Source organism: Triticum aestivum, chromosome 1B, assembly GCF_018294505.1.
Source record: "Triticum aestivum cultivar Chinese Spring chromosome 1B, IWGSC CS RefSeq v2.1, whole genome shotgun sequence".
NCBI lineage: Eukaryota > Viridiplantae > Streptophyta > Magnoliopsida > Poales > Poaceae > Triticum > Triticum aestivum.
In genome coordinates, this window is record NC_057795.1 from 138,383,379 (window position 1) to 138,396,814 (window position 13,436).

At 43.4% G+C, this 13,436-nt stretch overlaps 1 long non-coding RNA gene across 35 annotated transcripts in view; it reads left to right on the top strand.

Annotated features, from left to right (window-relative positions):
- The window catches only part of LOC123112077 (uncharacterized), a 28,784-nt gene extending 21,717 nt beyond the window's left edge, over positions 1–7,067 (top strand). For 13 of the 35 annotated variants that reach the window (XR_006455103.1, XR_006455089.1, XR_006455126.1 and 10 more), the window contains 6 exons: positions 18–60; positions 425–605; positions 717–821; positions 1,126–1,194; positions 2,245–5,141; positions 5,845–6,097. This is a non-coding gene — a long non-coding RNA (uncharacterized lncRNA). Of the gene's footprint in view, positions 1–17; positions 61–139; positions 340–424; positions 606–716; positions 822–1,125; positions 1,195–2,244; positions 5,142–5,844; positions 6,098–6,799 lie in introns of those variants that run through there. The other 22 variants (XR_006455169.1, XR_006455128.1, XR_006455170.1 and 19 more) reach the window with 22 other exon arrangements.
- Positions 7,068–13,436: the final 6,369 nt, after the last annotated feature.

The following is a 13,436-nucleotide window of genomic DNA, read 5'->3' on the forward strand; positions in this document are numbered from 1 at the left end:
CCCTTTTTCTCCTGCAGGTCATTATCATCTCATCTCACCACACTCATGCCACATAACCTGGTGAGTTCACTCCTTACTCATTCTATGTACCAGTTCTGTAGCTTTATTCACTCAACTGAGAGATGATATTTGCGTTCAGTTAGATGCTGCTTGCTCGATTTTGACTATGCTGGCTGCGATATGTATTTTAGATTTAGGTCTTCAGAAAGATTATGGGATGTCTGAGGCAAGCTTTTTATCCATGCATTTTTTCCTATTGCAATATTTAGTTGATTTCAGAATAGAAGATCTGGAAATATTCCTTACAGATTTAGGCCTGCAATTCACGTGTTTGTTAAGGTGCTCCTTCAGTTAGTATGCTTGAATATGTGAGGTAGTTCTGCACTCTGACATGTTCTCCTTCATCTCTCTTTATGTTCTACAGATAATTGATGAAAAAACTTTGATAAAGAAATACCGGCGCCGTCTCATCGTCTTCATCGACATGAGCATCTCTGTCGGTCCACGCGTCCATGCCTCCCGATCTACCACACTGGAGTGGCCGCCTCCTGGTTGAGGTATCGCGCCGCCACCGCTGCCCGGGTCCATCCTCCCCTCCTGCCGAGGTCGCATGTTCGTCGAGGCATCAAGACACCTCGGTTTTCTTTTCTTTTTCACTATTTCTGTTCTTCCACTTGTTTCTTCTTCCTGGACCTCCCTGTCCGCTGAAATTGCAGGCTGAGGTGATCACCATGAGGATGAGGAGGTCAGTGGCTGATATAGAGAGCTCCTCGAACGAGGAAGTAGCAGTTCTGGAGCAACTCGAAGATGTCATTTTTCAGGTATGTTCACCAGAAGAGGGATTACTATTTTGGCATGTCCAGTTAGTTCATGTAACCTTTACATCTAACTCTTGCTAGCTTGTCCAGATTGCATACATGGTATTGCTGTGTTGGTAAAGTCCTTTTAGATGAAAAGAAAGTGCCTTTTTCTTTCTATATAGTTGACCTGTGAATATTTATTTATATTAATGAATGTAAGAGTTTTCTGAATTTTATCTTCTCATTTGTAGTTTTGATGGGAATCACTACAAATTGTTATGTTCATGAATGTAAGAGTTTTCTGAATTTTACCTTTCATTTGCAGTTTTGATGGGAATCGCTACAACAACAATTAGAAGAGACTGCATTGCACGTTCAGAACCAATTTCTTGGGGTATGTAAGCTGTTTTTATTCCATCTTGGTTTTAAATTGGTTAATTAGCATAACATATTGATTCTTGAGCTTTATTTCATCTACATTTGGTTCTGAACATATGTGCTTTTAAGAAACTTTATATTCGTACCTATTTTGAAGAGCCCACAAAGAGACTAAAAAAAATGGTGATAGGCATGTCCAGAATGCCGAAAGCTTCATTTTGGTCCGTTAGATAGTTTATAGCTTTGTCACTGGAGGGTAGGTTGTCACATAGGGGTTGCTGCTTGTGAAAATTATATACAGCCATGAGTCCCTGACAAAATAATCACAGCTTGTGAAAATTATATACAGCCATGAGTGCTCCATAGTTCTACATGCAACACAGCTAATTACTGAATCTGCAATGCATGCTTATTTCTGGCAGAAGCTTAGTGGATGAATTAGCATTGTGTAAAGTCTGTCTAAGCTACTGTCTCTTTTCTTTCTATAAACTGGAAGGCCTGGATAGATTTCTTAATACCATTTTAGGATTGTTTGAGCACTGAACAATGTTAACAGGTTTCCCATTTCTCATTTCTTAATACCATTTTGGGATTGTTTGAGCACTATACCAATGTTTTGCTTTCTGCTAAAGTCAAAGATATTGTATCCAATGTTTTTCAGTTGCCAACACATGCCAAATTCTGCATATTCGTTCCATGGAGAGTGCGGAAGTAATGTAATAATGTGGCACTGAGATTGGCGAGTGACGCCTACTTCCAGTATACAGAGTTTATCAAAATGCACATGAGTTGTCCTGTCAAATGTTCAGAAAACTGTTATGTGTTAAAACTGCTGCCAGATTAGTTCACATGTCTCTCTTTACATAATTTCTTGCTTCTTACTGAACTTTATGCTGCATTTCTCTGAACTTCCTTGCTTGCTTGACTGCGTCGCCTCAACTTTGGCTTGCGTTCTTCCCTCTCCCATATGGTAGCCGTCTAGGCTCTCTTCCAGCACTTGCTCGGATCATCTGACAAGGCTCTCTGCCAGATGCCTAATTCTTATTTTCTGATGTTTTGTGTGCAGGATTATGGCAAGGAGCAGTGGTCGTTTGGGTTCTTGGGGAACGACATTTACAGGTTAACTCGGAAATTCAGAATTTCAGTCTTCGTATTGACATCCGAGAGGAAGAGAAGTGCTGCAGAGACGTGTTTTATTTCAAAGTGACGATACTTACAAAGTAAACCATGCTTTGTCAACCGAATATGTGTATGTATGTATAGGCAATAAAGGCAAAGAACAGAGTCTTTACTTCTTCTCTTCCAACGGATCTCCTAGCGAAATGAAGATATGGATAGGTGCCCCGAGCGAGGCGACCGGGGCGGTTCCCCACCCCTCCCCCTCCCCGCGAGTCCCCGCCCCCCTTCCCCCTCGCCGCTGCCGCCGGCGGGCGCGGCCGGGCGTTGCCCGTGCGGCGCCCCGCAGTCCGGCGGTGGCGGCCCTCCTTCCCCCGTCGCTAGACCCCGGCTCGGGCGAGCGGTCCTGGCGGCGGAGCCCTTTGGCTGGCGGCGTTCCGGCGCGGATCTGGACGGCGGTGGTGCGGAGGCGTTGCCCCTTGGCGGCGGTGACGGCCCATGGCTTGCGGCGGCCGGCGGCGCCCGGCTGGCCCAGATCTAGGCCCTACGGGCCCAATCTGGGTTGGGGCGGGCCTGCTGGGTGGCCGCAGTGGGCTGTTCTCCGGTGGTTTCCGGCGAGCTCCTCGCGACAGGGACGGCGGCGGAGCTTCACGGGCCCACGCTGGGCCTGGCCGGACAGGGGGTCTGGTGTGCCTCTGCTGCTATGCCCGGTCTGCTACCGCCTTAGCCGGTGGAGGTTGTTCCCTCCCTCGTGGCTGCGGTGCTGCCGGTCCTTGTCTTCGGGTGTCTCGTTTGGATCCGGCCGGCCTCGCTTCTTTGGCCGTGGTGAGACAACGGCGGTGTCCTCGTGACTGTTGGCGCATGTTGGTGGGCGGCGGGTGTGGTGGAGCCGAAGGTTGGTCCTGGGTGGTGAGCGCGAGAGGTCGGGAGAAATCCATGTCGGGTCTTGCCGGCACCAACGCGGTGACGCCTGCGGGCGCCGCCATCCTTCTTGAAGGGCGTCGGGTGACCCTCTCCCCCCTCTACCCTCCGTGTACCGGGAGAAATCCTAGGATTCGTCCGGGCAGCAGGGTCGTCATCGTCGCATTCCTTCTTGAAGGTGGTGTTTGGTACACGGCAACTCGTTGGCTTTGGAGCGTGGTGGTTATCTTCGGTGGGCGCAGCGATCGCGGTGTGCCGTAGCTTTCGTTGATCCGGCGTTGTTGGCATTTCCTCTCTTATTTTCTCTTGTTATTTCTTTTGGGCGTGCTTGTGCTTTTTGCCCCAGCGTGGATCGGATTGTTGTGTCGGGTGGTTGCTATATCAATATAGCGGGGCGTAAGCCTATTTCGGTATGGATAGGTGCTACTGAAGTACTCCCTCTGTTCTTAAATATAGGTTTTCGTAGAGATTTCAACAAGTGACTACATACGGAGCAAAATGAGTGAATCTACACTCTAAAATATGTCTATATACATCCGTATCTGGTAGTCCATTTGAAATCTCTAAAAAGACTTATGTTTAGGAACTGAGGAGTAGCCAACATATACTTATTATGGAGGAGAGCGTGTGGGTGTACATAATAGGGAAGCAGGTGAGATCCCAAGAAAATACGCATACAAGTATATCGCGAAGGGAATGCTATATTATTCTTAAATGAAAATTACAGTAGGTTGACTTTTAATATAGTTGGAGCATCCTTTTTTGAACAGTCTAATTACTCCATGTAATTACTGCATCCATTTTGGTATGTGATACTGCAAGCGTAAATTCAAGAAAAAAAACTATGTTGTTTAGTGTGAACTGCAAATTTAGTTTCTGTTGGTGGATTCCTCAACCATATTTTCGTTGCATAGAGTGGACTTGGTAGGAGTCTATTATTCAGCTCCGTTCTATGTTTGGAGAGCACTCTCTCTTTTTCCCTTTTGTGGGAAAATATTTTATAGAGAACTCTGCACTAACCCATGATTAGTAGCTGTGATATATGATGATTATCCAATGACAAAACTGTTACAGAAACCATACATATATATTGCATTTCATCTTCTATTTCAACTAAATTCTTGCCAACATGCTATTTACCACATATACGTACTTTAGCCTGCACAATTGACGGACCTGCTACAGTTCAGTAGGAAATTTCAAGCATGGACCAAGGAAACAAGATGCTGATGGAGTGTCATGTATTGCTGCTACCTGATTTTCTGTGAGCTTTCAAATTAGTTCTGCGCTGTCCTTCAACAATTGCTTTGTATAATCTAGAAGAATTGGTATCTGCATAGGCAATTGGTACCACGGTGCGCTTGCTTAGGCCATCTAACATATGGGTAGAGATAGAGTTTAGGAACCCGGATAAGGGGATATAGAGATTGTAGGCCATGTATATGAAATAACTCAAGTGTCAATATCAAATGTTCTTCTCTTTACATAGACAAAAGGGATAATGTGTTTTACTTAGTATATATAAATTGACATGCCATAGATATTTATGGTACGATGCCTTCCCCACACATTCAATGGACAATCCACTTCCATGTTTATTTCTTCTTACATCCAGAATATTTCTCTCTTGCAAGTATTGACTGAAAGACTAGCAATAAGATTATCAGAAGAGTTTATTCTTGCGTACATCGAAGCACTATAATGTCTACCATTCAGTTACAGTTTGAAGTTCATATATAGTAATAGTATTATATGTTGTTTTTATATTTTTATCAATTGAAGCTTTCTTATTAGATTTTTTTCGAGCTGGCTTCCTTCTCAACATCCTATACTAATATAGGTTATTGGACAAAGTTCTGTACTGATAGTCCAAAACTTTGTGGTCGCGCAGGCTATTCAGCCTTTAATCATATTTAACATCATCAGGTAAGTAAAGATGTCATGATCAGAAGTCATTGGCTATGTGGTATATATAGGCGCATAGTTGTTAAACTACATTGCACATTTGATTGTTTTCAGGAACAGTAGATTTTCTTAAAAAAATTTAACTCAATGTGAAAATGAACATTGATGTTTTTTGTCCCTCGAAGGAGACGATGTTTAATATTTGCTTACATGACCAGGAACATTAGGAGATGTTCAAATGAGTAGTTAAAGATGAAGAGTTATTTGCAAAGATGATAACTTTCTTTTCTGTACAAAGATGATGGCTATACCCACAATATTGCTCTTATTACCTTCTTTTGATGTAGACCTTAGCTCATTTTCTTAGCAACAAAAATTCTGAACTTATTGTGCGCACATGCTTATTTGGCCAATCAGGATAATAATAATTTTGCGGTTTTTCTACAAGTTTTATCAGTTTATTTTTTTCAGAATTAGAATCTTGCTGATTAACCTATCTGCATTTTTAGTTCAGTAGCTACCTACACGAGGTAGGTCTATAAACTCTTTTGTAGAACCAGATTGTTGATATTTCCTCGGAAGTAAAAATGTTACCTTTTCCTTTACTTGCTTACTTGAAACCAGACTATTAGGTACTCACCTTCCAAGATATATAAACAACCAAAAATATCACGTGAGGCTATTCTTTGGTTCTTGATCAAACAACCAACACTCTGGTGTATAGGGTCTCTGGACAAACAAGCTCGAGGAGGCCATTGTTTGGTCCGGCCCACGACAACAACCACACCATTGACCACTGAAGCAAGGTCCTTATATGGTCACTGAAGAAATCATATTTTCTTCCGACAGAAGGGCACTTTTCTTGAATCTTTGTCAGTGTCTGTTGTAATTTACTATCATCCCTAAGACAAAGTTGATTCTGTGTTGCCGTTCTTTATCTCTATTGTTTAATCCAAATTACTCCCTCCGTAAAGAAATATAAGAGCGTTTAGATCTAAACGCTCTTATATTTCTTTACGTACGGAGTACTACTGTGACATGATAACATATACTCCCTCCGTCCCAAAATAAGTGACTCGACTTTGTATTAACTTTGTACTAAAGCTAGTACAAAGTTGAGTCACTTATTTTGGGACGGAGGGAGTATGATGCAATGAACAATATTCCTAAGAAGTGCACGGACACAGTGCTTTATCATGTCTTGAGCACATCTTGTTACATTCTTACATTATTAAGCAAATATTTGCATTTAGCTCTTGGTTTGAATTGGACTTTGCACCATTTGGTGCAACGGGATACAGAATATTGCTATATTGGAAATCATGTTCTCTCAAATAACCAAGGGTCTGACATGGTATATTGCGCCATTTGGCGCAAAACAACATTTGTTTTCTGGATTCAGTTTTGGTTCTTTAAAAAAAATAGTCCGATAGTGATCTTAATCAAACATTGCATTTTTCAATTCAAGTTGCTTGTACAATTGGCAAATAAATTTGTATCACTATCTATTTTATTTTCTGGATTCAGTTTTGGTTCTTTAAAAAAAAATAGTCGGATAGTGATCTTAATGAAACATTGCATTTTTCAATTCAAGTTGCTGGTACAATTGGCAAATAAATTTGTATCACTATCTATTTTATCAGGTAAATATACCGGCACGTTGTTTGTGGTGTATGTAGGGTTGTAGTGAAGATGTGCGTAGGATGATGCATTGCTGACCATGGAGCACTACAAGGCTTCAGGATATGTACCGCGACTTAGAGACTGGACACAGTGCACTTGCTCCTATCACCATGCTTTACTGTTGAACTATTGATCAGTCCCTTTTTTTCTTTAATCTATGTGATGATGTCCCTTATCATAAATACTTGTTATGTGGATTCAGTAGAAATGATGTTTTACTCATGTTTGGTAGTTATGAAACAAATATCATAGACTATAACTATTGCTATTATGGAGACGTTTTGAAAACTATTGTTCATCTGCTATTTATTCTTTGACGCTCCTTCGTTATTTTCATACACAAGGGCTAAATCTCAATCATACATGTTTGTTTAAGCCTAAAGCTCCTAAGTAATGAAAATATTTTGAAAGCACTCATGATTTTAAAGGTACATATATTTTTAAAGAAGAGCCCATGTATTTTTTTGCTCAAACACAAAGTCGCTGAAAAACGCAAATGTTTTCAATGTTTAACATGATTTCAAATGGGTCTATGCGAGAATGGTAGCAAGTATTCTGTGCTATCAAATTAAAATGTGTATATACGTCTCATTGTAGACAACAATTCATCATGACTCATATTAAAGGGTATTAAGCCGTGGATATTTTTGTCATCGCGAACATGGATTTAGCGTGCCTCTGTGCCATTTGGCTCAATGGGTCCACTAGTTCTTTGAAATAAAGCTCAAGTAAGCCACCATTGAGCCTACCTCGCAGACCATCTTGGTGTTTCAGCAACAACAGCTGCACATGTTTGTTTTATCTCTTTCAACTTCTCTTCAACAATCGGTGGCACAGGTTGAACCTGATGCTTTATAATGTGTTTCTTTTGTATGGTTTATCATACATGCATGCATTTGATGTTATTTTGACTCTTGTGCGGCCGTTTTATTCTGAAAGTTACCAATCGTCGCCTTTAGCCCCCACGTAGATGCTACAAGGGGTGTTTCGTCCTCCGCACTATGACCCTTAGCCGACGTCTCGGTGCCCGAAGGCGGTAGTGCAGAAGGGTAACGAGGCAATCAGACTATGCGGTTTTATTACTTTCACTTAGCCATACTAGCTTGACTACAGGCCTGGTGACTAGCCCCCAGTTTGCCATGATATTCGAGGTATATACTATAGGGGAACGCAGTAATTTCAAAAAAATTCCTACGATCACGCAAGATCTATCTAGGTGATGCATAGCAATGAGAGGGGAGAGTGTTGTCTATGTACCCTCGTAGACCGAAAGCGGAAGCGTTATGACAACGCGGTTGATGTAGTCATACGTCTTCATGATCCGACCGATCCTAGCACCGATGGTGCGGCACCTCCGTGATCTGCACATGTTTAGCTCGGTGATGTCCCACGAACTCTAGATCCAGCTGAGGTCGAGGGAGAGCTTCGTCAGCACGAGCCATGGCGACGGTGATGATGAAGTTACCAGCGCAAGGCTTCGCCTAAGCACTACGACGATATGACCGAGGTGGAAATCTGTGGAGTGGGGCACCGCACACGGCTAAAAGATCAACTTGATTAACTTGTGTGTCTATGGGGTGCCCCCTCCCCCGTATATAAAGGAGGAGAGGGGAGGCCGGACGGCCCTCCTTGGCGCGCCCCCAATAGGGGAATCCTACTAGGACTCCAAGTCCTAGTAGGTTTCCACCTATAGGGAGAGGGGGGAAGGAAGGAGAGGGGGAAGGAAGGGGGGAGGGGGCGCCGCCCCCCTTCCTTGTCCTATTCGGACTCAAGGGGGAGAGGGCGCGTGGCCTGCCTTGGCCTCCCATCTCTCTCTCCACTAAGGCCCATCGAGGCCCATTAGTTCCCCGGGGGGTTCCGATAACCCTCCAACACTCCGGTTTTATCCGAAACTTCTCCGGAACACTTCTGGTGTCCGAATATAGTCGTCCAATATATCAATCTTTATGTATCGACCATTTTGAGACTCCTCGTCATGTCCGTAATCATATCCGGGACTCCGAACAACCTTCGGTACATCATATCACATAAACTCAATACCAATCGTCATCGAACGTTAAGCGTGCGGACCCTACGGGTTCAAGAACTATGTAGACATGACCGAGACACGTCCCCGGTTAATAACCAATAGCGGAACTTGGATGCTCATATTGGTTCCTATATATTCTACGAAGATCTTTATCGGTCAAACTGCATAACAACATACGTTGTTTCCTTTGTCATTGGTATGTTACTTGCCCGAGATTCGATCGTCGGTATCATCATACCTAGTTCAATCTCGTTACCGGCAAGTCTCTTTACTCGTTCCATAATACTTCATCCGGCAACTAACTCATTAGTCACAATGCTTGCAAGGCTTATAGTGATGAGTATTACCGAGAGGGCCCAGAGATACCTCTCCGAAACACGGAGTGACAAATCCTAATCTCGATCTATGCCAACCCAACAAACACCTTCGGAGACACCTGTAGAGCACCTTTATAACCACCCATTTATGTTGTGATGTTTGGTAGCACAACAACCGTTCCTCCGGTATTCGAGAGTTGCATAATCTCATAGCCTGAGGAACTTGTATAAGTCATGAAGAAAGCAGTAGCAAAGAAACTGTCACGATCATAATGCTAAGCTAATGGATGGGTCATGTCCATCACATCATTCTCCTAATGATGTGATCCCATTCATCAAATGACAACTCATGTCTATGGTTAGGAAACATAACCATCTTTGATTAACGAGCTAGTCAAGTAGAGGCATACTAGGGACTATATGTTTTGTCTATGTATTCACACATGTACCAAGTTTCCGGTTAATACAATTCTAGCATGAATAATAAACATTTATCATGAATTAAGGAAATAAATAATAACTTTATTATTGCCTCTAGGGCATATTTCCTTCATATATCTATATCACTTGGTTTGCTCAAAGACAAACCCTTTGTATTACACGGTATAATCTCCATCGATTTTAATACTTGTCATCGGATCACCGACCAGTTCTTGCTTATTATGACAGCCCGTTTTTGGCTTTCTCCACTGAGGTACTTGACCAGGCTCGGGCTCATTTTCTTGCCTCTCACGTGTTGACTGCGGTCTAGTACTTCGGCCCTTCGGCACCTGTTTGATCTTCGGCTGCCAGAGCCACGGTATGTTCCTCCGTATGGAGTGAGAGCTCCATATTGCCATTGACTATGATGACACCCCTTGGTCCAGGAATCTTTAACTTTAGGTAGGCGTAATGGGGGACATCGTTGAATCGAGCGAATGTTGTCTGGCCTAGGAGGGCGTGATAGCCGCTGCGAAACGGGACAATGTCGAATATCAAGTCTTTGCTACGGAAGTTTTCCGGAGAGCCAAACACTACTTCTAGGGTAAGGGTGCCCGAGCAGGGGGCTTCAACACCTGAGATTACTCCTTTGAATGTGGTATTATTGGGTTTGATCCTTGACGGGTCAATACCCATTTCCTTACTGTATCTGCATAAATCAGATTGAGGCTGCTGCCTCTGTCCATGAGGAATCTGGTGAGGTGGTACCCATTGATATTGGATCTAGGACCAGGGCCGCTGATCCTCAATGACGGATACTGGTTGGGTGGTCCCTATGGTCAAAGGTGATTAGACATGTCGACCATGGGTTAAATTTCAGGGCTACATGCTCTATGGCGTAGACGTCCCGAAGTGCGTGTTTCCTCTCCTTCTTGGGTATATGTGTCACGTAGATCATATTCACCATTTTGACCTTGGGGGGGGGATTGTTTCTGGCCTCCTTTGTTTGGCCTGCGAGGTTCCTCATTGTCCTTGCTGCGGGGATTTTGCCCGTTTCCTTGGGTGTGAGCTAGCCGACCTGTTTGATTACCCAACATTTACGGTTAGTGTGGTTGACGGGCTTGTCGGAGGTGCCGTGGATCTGGCAAGTCCTATCCAGGATTACGTCCAACTTGGTGGGTCCGTCCTGGTTCCCTTTAGAGGGTTTCTTTCGAGGGCCCGATTTGGATTTGCGGAATCCATCATTCACTGTAGTGTCATCGATATCGGTGCCATTGTGTCGACGCTTATTTTTATTGCGCCGTGGCTTCCCGTTGCTGTCCCGGACTTCTGAAGTGCTGGGGTCCTCGGGGTTGGTGCTTCTACGAGCCAACCAACAAAAGCGGGTCATAGGGGAGGTAAGTGCTGCCATTGTCCTCGGCTTATCTTGGCCGAGCTGGCATGCGAGCCATTCGTCCTAGATACTGTGCTCGAATGCGGAAATGGATTCGGCATCCGGACAGTTGACAATCTAGTTCTTTTTTGTCAAAAACTGATTCCAAAGTTGTTGGGCTGATCTCCGGGCTGTTGGACCACATGGCTCAGGTCATCGGCATCAGGAGGTCGGACATAGGTGCCTTGAAAGTTTGCCCGGAAAGCATCCTCGAGCTCTTCCCAGCTGCCTGGAGACTTCAGGGAGGCCGTTCAACCAATGCCCGGTTGGTCCTTTGAGCTTTAATGGCAGATATTTGATGGCGTGGAGGTCATCTCCTGGAGCCATATGAATCTGGAGGAGAAAGTCTTCTATCCACATGGTCGGGTCTGTAGTCCCATCGTATGGCTCGATGGTTACGGGTTTAAACCCTTCCGGGAATTGGTGTTGCATCACCTCATCAGTGAAGCACATTGGGTGAGTGGCGCCCCTTATTCGGGCTACGTCACGTCGGAGCTCGGCTTCCATCCGGGCTCGGAGTTGCTCCCGAGCTCTATCGTTTCGGTCGAGCCATGCTTGATATTAGTCCCGTCTATCGGGAGGGTATCCCCTGGATCCATAGATGGATCTTGTATTACCCGTTCCGGCGTCCAAGTCGCGTCGTATGTCATATGGGTCTTCGGGCTCTACTGGCTCCTTTCCCCTTCTAAGGGCAGGCTCCGATGGGTCCTCTGACCTTCCAGTCGGCCTGTCCCTTCCTCGAGGGGGATGATAATTTCACTGTAATTTAATTGCTGCTATTTCAAATTGTACCGAATTTGAATTTGAATGTATGCTATAGCTTTATTCATATCCATCAGGTTCAAACAACCAATGCATTATTCGATTCGTAGGTACATATGTTCAAGAATTACATAAGAACCAAATAAAGAATGATGAACCACAATTGTATACTTGTACTATTGAATACGGTAAAGAAAGAGGCGAAATACATTCTGGTTGCTAAACAAGGTGAAGCGGAATGCCCATATTGTGCCCTCCTCCATGCAGAAGGCACACACGACTCTAGTCCAACCCCTTGTGATGGCCGACCGCCCATCCTCCATGGTCTTCATGAAAACATCTAGATAATCATCGTGTTTTGGTAGAAATACTTTAACCTTTGCATGCCCACCAATCATGTAGTTTGAGAGGTAATCTTGAGTAAACTGCTTTGGGAACCACTACAAAGGAAAAAGATTCAGACATTGTCATCTAACACAACTCATTATGGGCAATAAAAAGAAGGCTGCAAAGTTCTTACTTACCATCCTGTAGTTCGCTATTGTCTTGGATAAAGTGTAAACAAATAGTTTAATTGTCATCTTTTGACCCATTTTACTAACAATCTTTATCAGCTTCCTCATTGATAATGGTTCATTGGTATCTCATTGCCCCATACGCAGAAATGGTTGAAGCGCGGATCTTTACCAATGACATATGTACCTAAAAGCACCAAGTTAATATTAGAAGCCAAACAGCCATTGCACAATGATGTAGTACAACACTCTTTTATAATATCTTATAACATCCAATATACTGACATATTAGATGAATTAACATCTTATATTATTGGTCGGAAGGAGTTTACTACATTCTTACAAATTATCAGTTGATTAACTGCTATTGTATCCATGGGTTAGAGTTAATTGGAGCTAGTTTAGGCTCAAATAGCCCTAAAGTATATCCAAACATGAGGGCTAGTTTGATCTAGTTGCATCTAACCCACCCCAAAAAACTATTCAAACCCAAGAGGTGCTAATTGGAGCTAGTTCTCCTAGTGCATTTATTGTCAATCTAACCCTGTCATCCAAACACCTCTTTCGATGGAGTTAGTTCAGGGTTAGTCATGAGCTAGAAATTAACCCTAACCTCTAGCTAAGTTGAGTATCCAAATAGGGTTGTGTTGTTGTTATTGTTGTTGTTGTTGTTGTTATTGTTGTTGTTGTCGCTGCTGCTCTTCTACGTATATCTAGACATCATCAGAACATTAAGGTAGCACTCTTCCTTGTTGCTATGTAGCCTAGGATTGCATATTTAGACATTAAGTATAGTGCATGTTGCTATGTAGCCTCAAATATATTACATATGGCCCTAGTTAACCTAAAGATAAATGGGTTACAGATATATTCGGTTAAAAGTCTGATTCACCGATTAGTCCCTTATCCCCCGACCTATATGGTACCAACTACCGATATCCTGAACAGTGAGTATATATAAGCCATGGGATGAAACTAACCTCGATGGAAAACATCAGTCATTCCCAAAATTGTCATGTGTAGGTACATCAAGAGGCATGTTAAGCACAACAGGCTAAACATCAACCAAATATATCCATGGCAGACAAAATAATCTCCAAAAGATAGCTTCAGTATGCAGGTTTAAGCATGCTAGTCAAGCAAAAAAAGTGGAAAGGT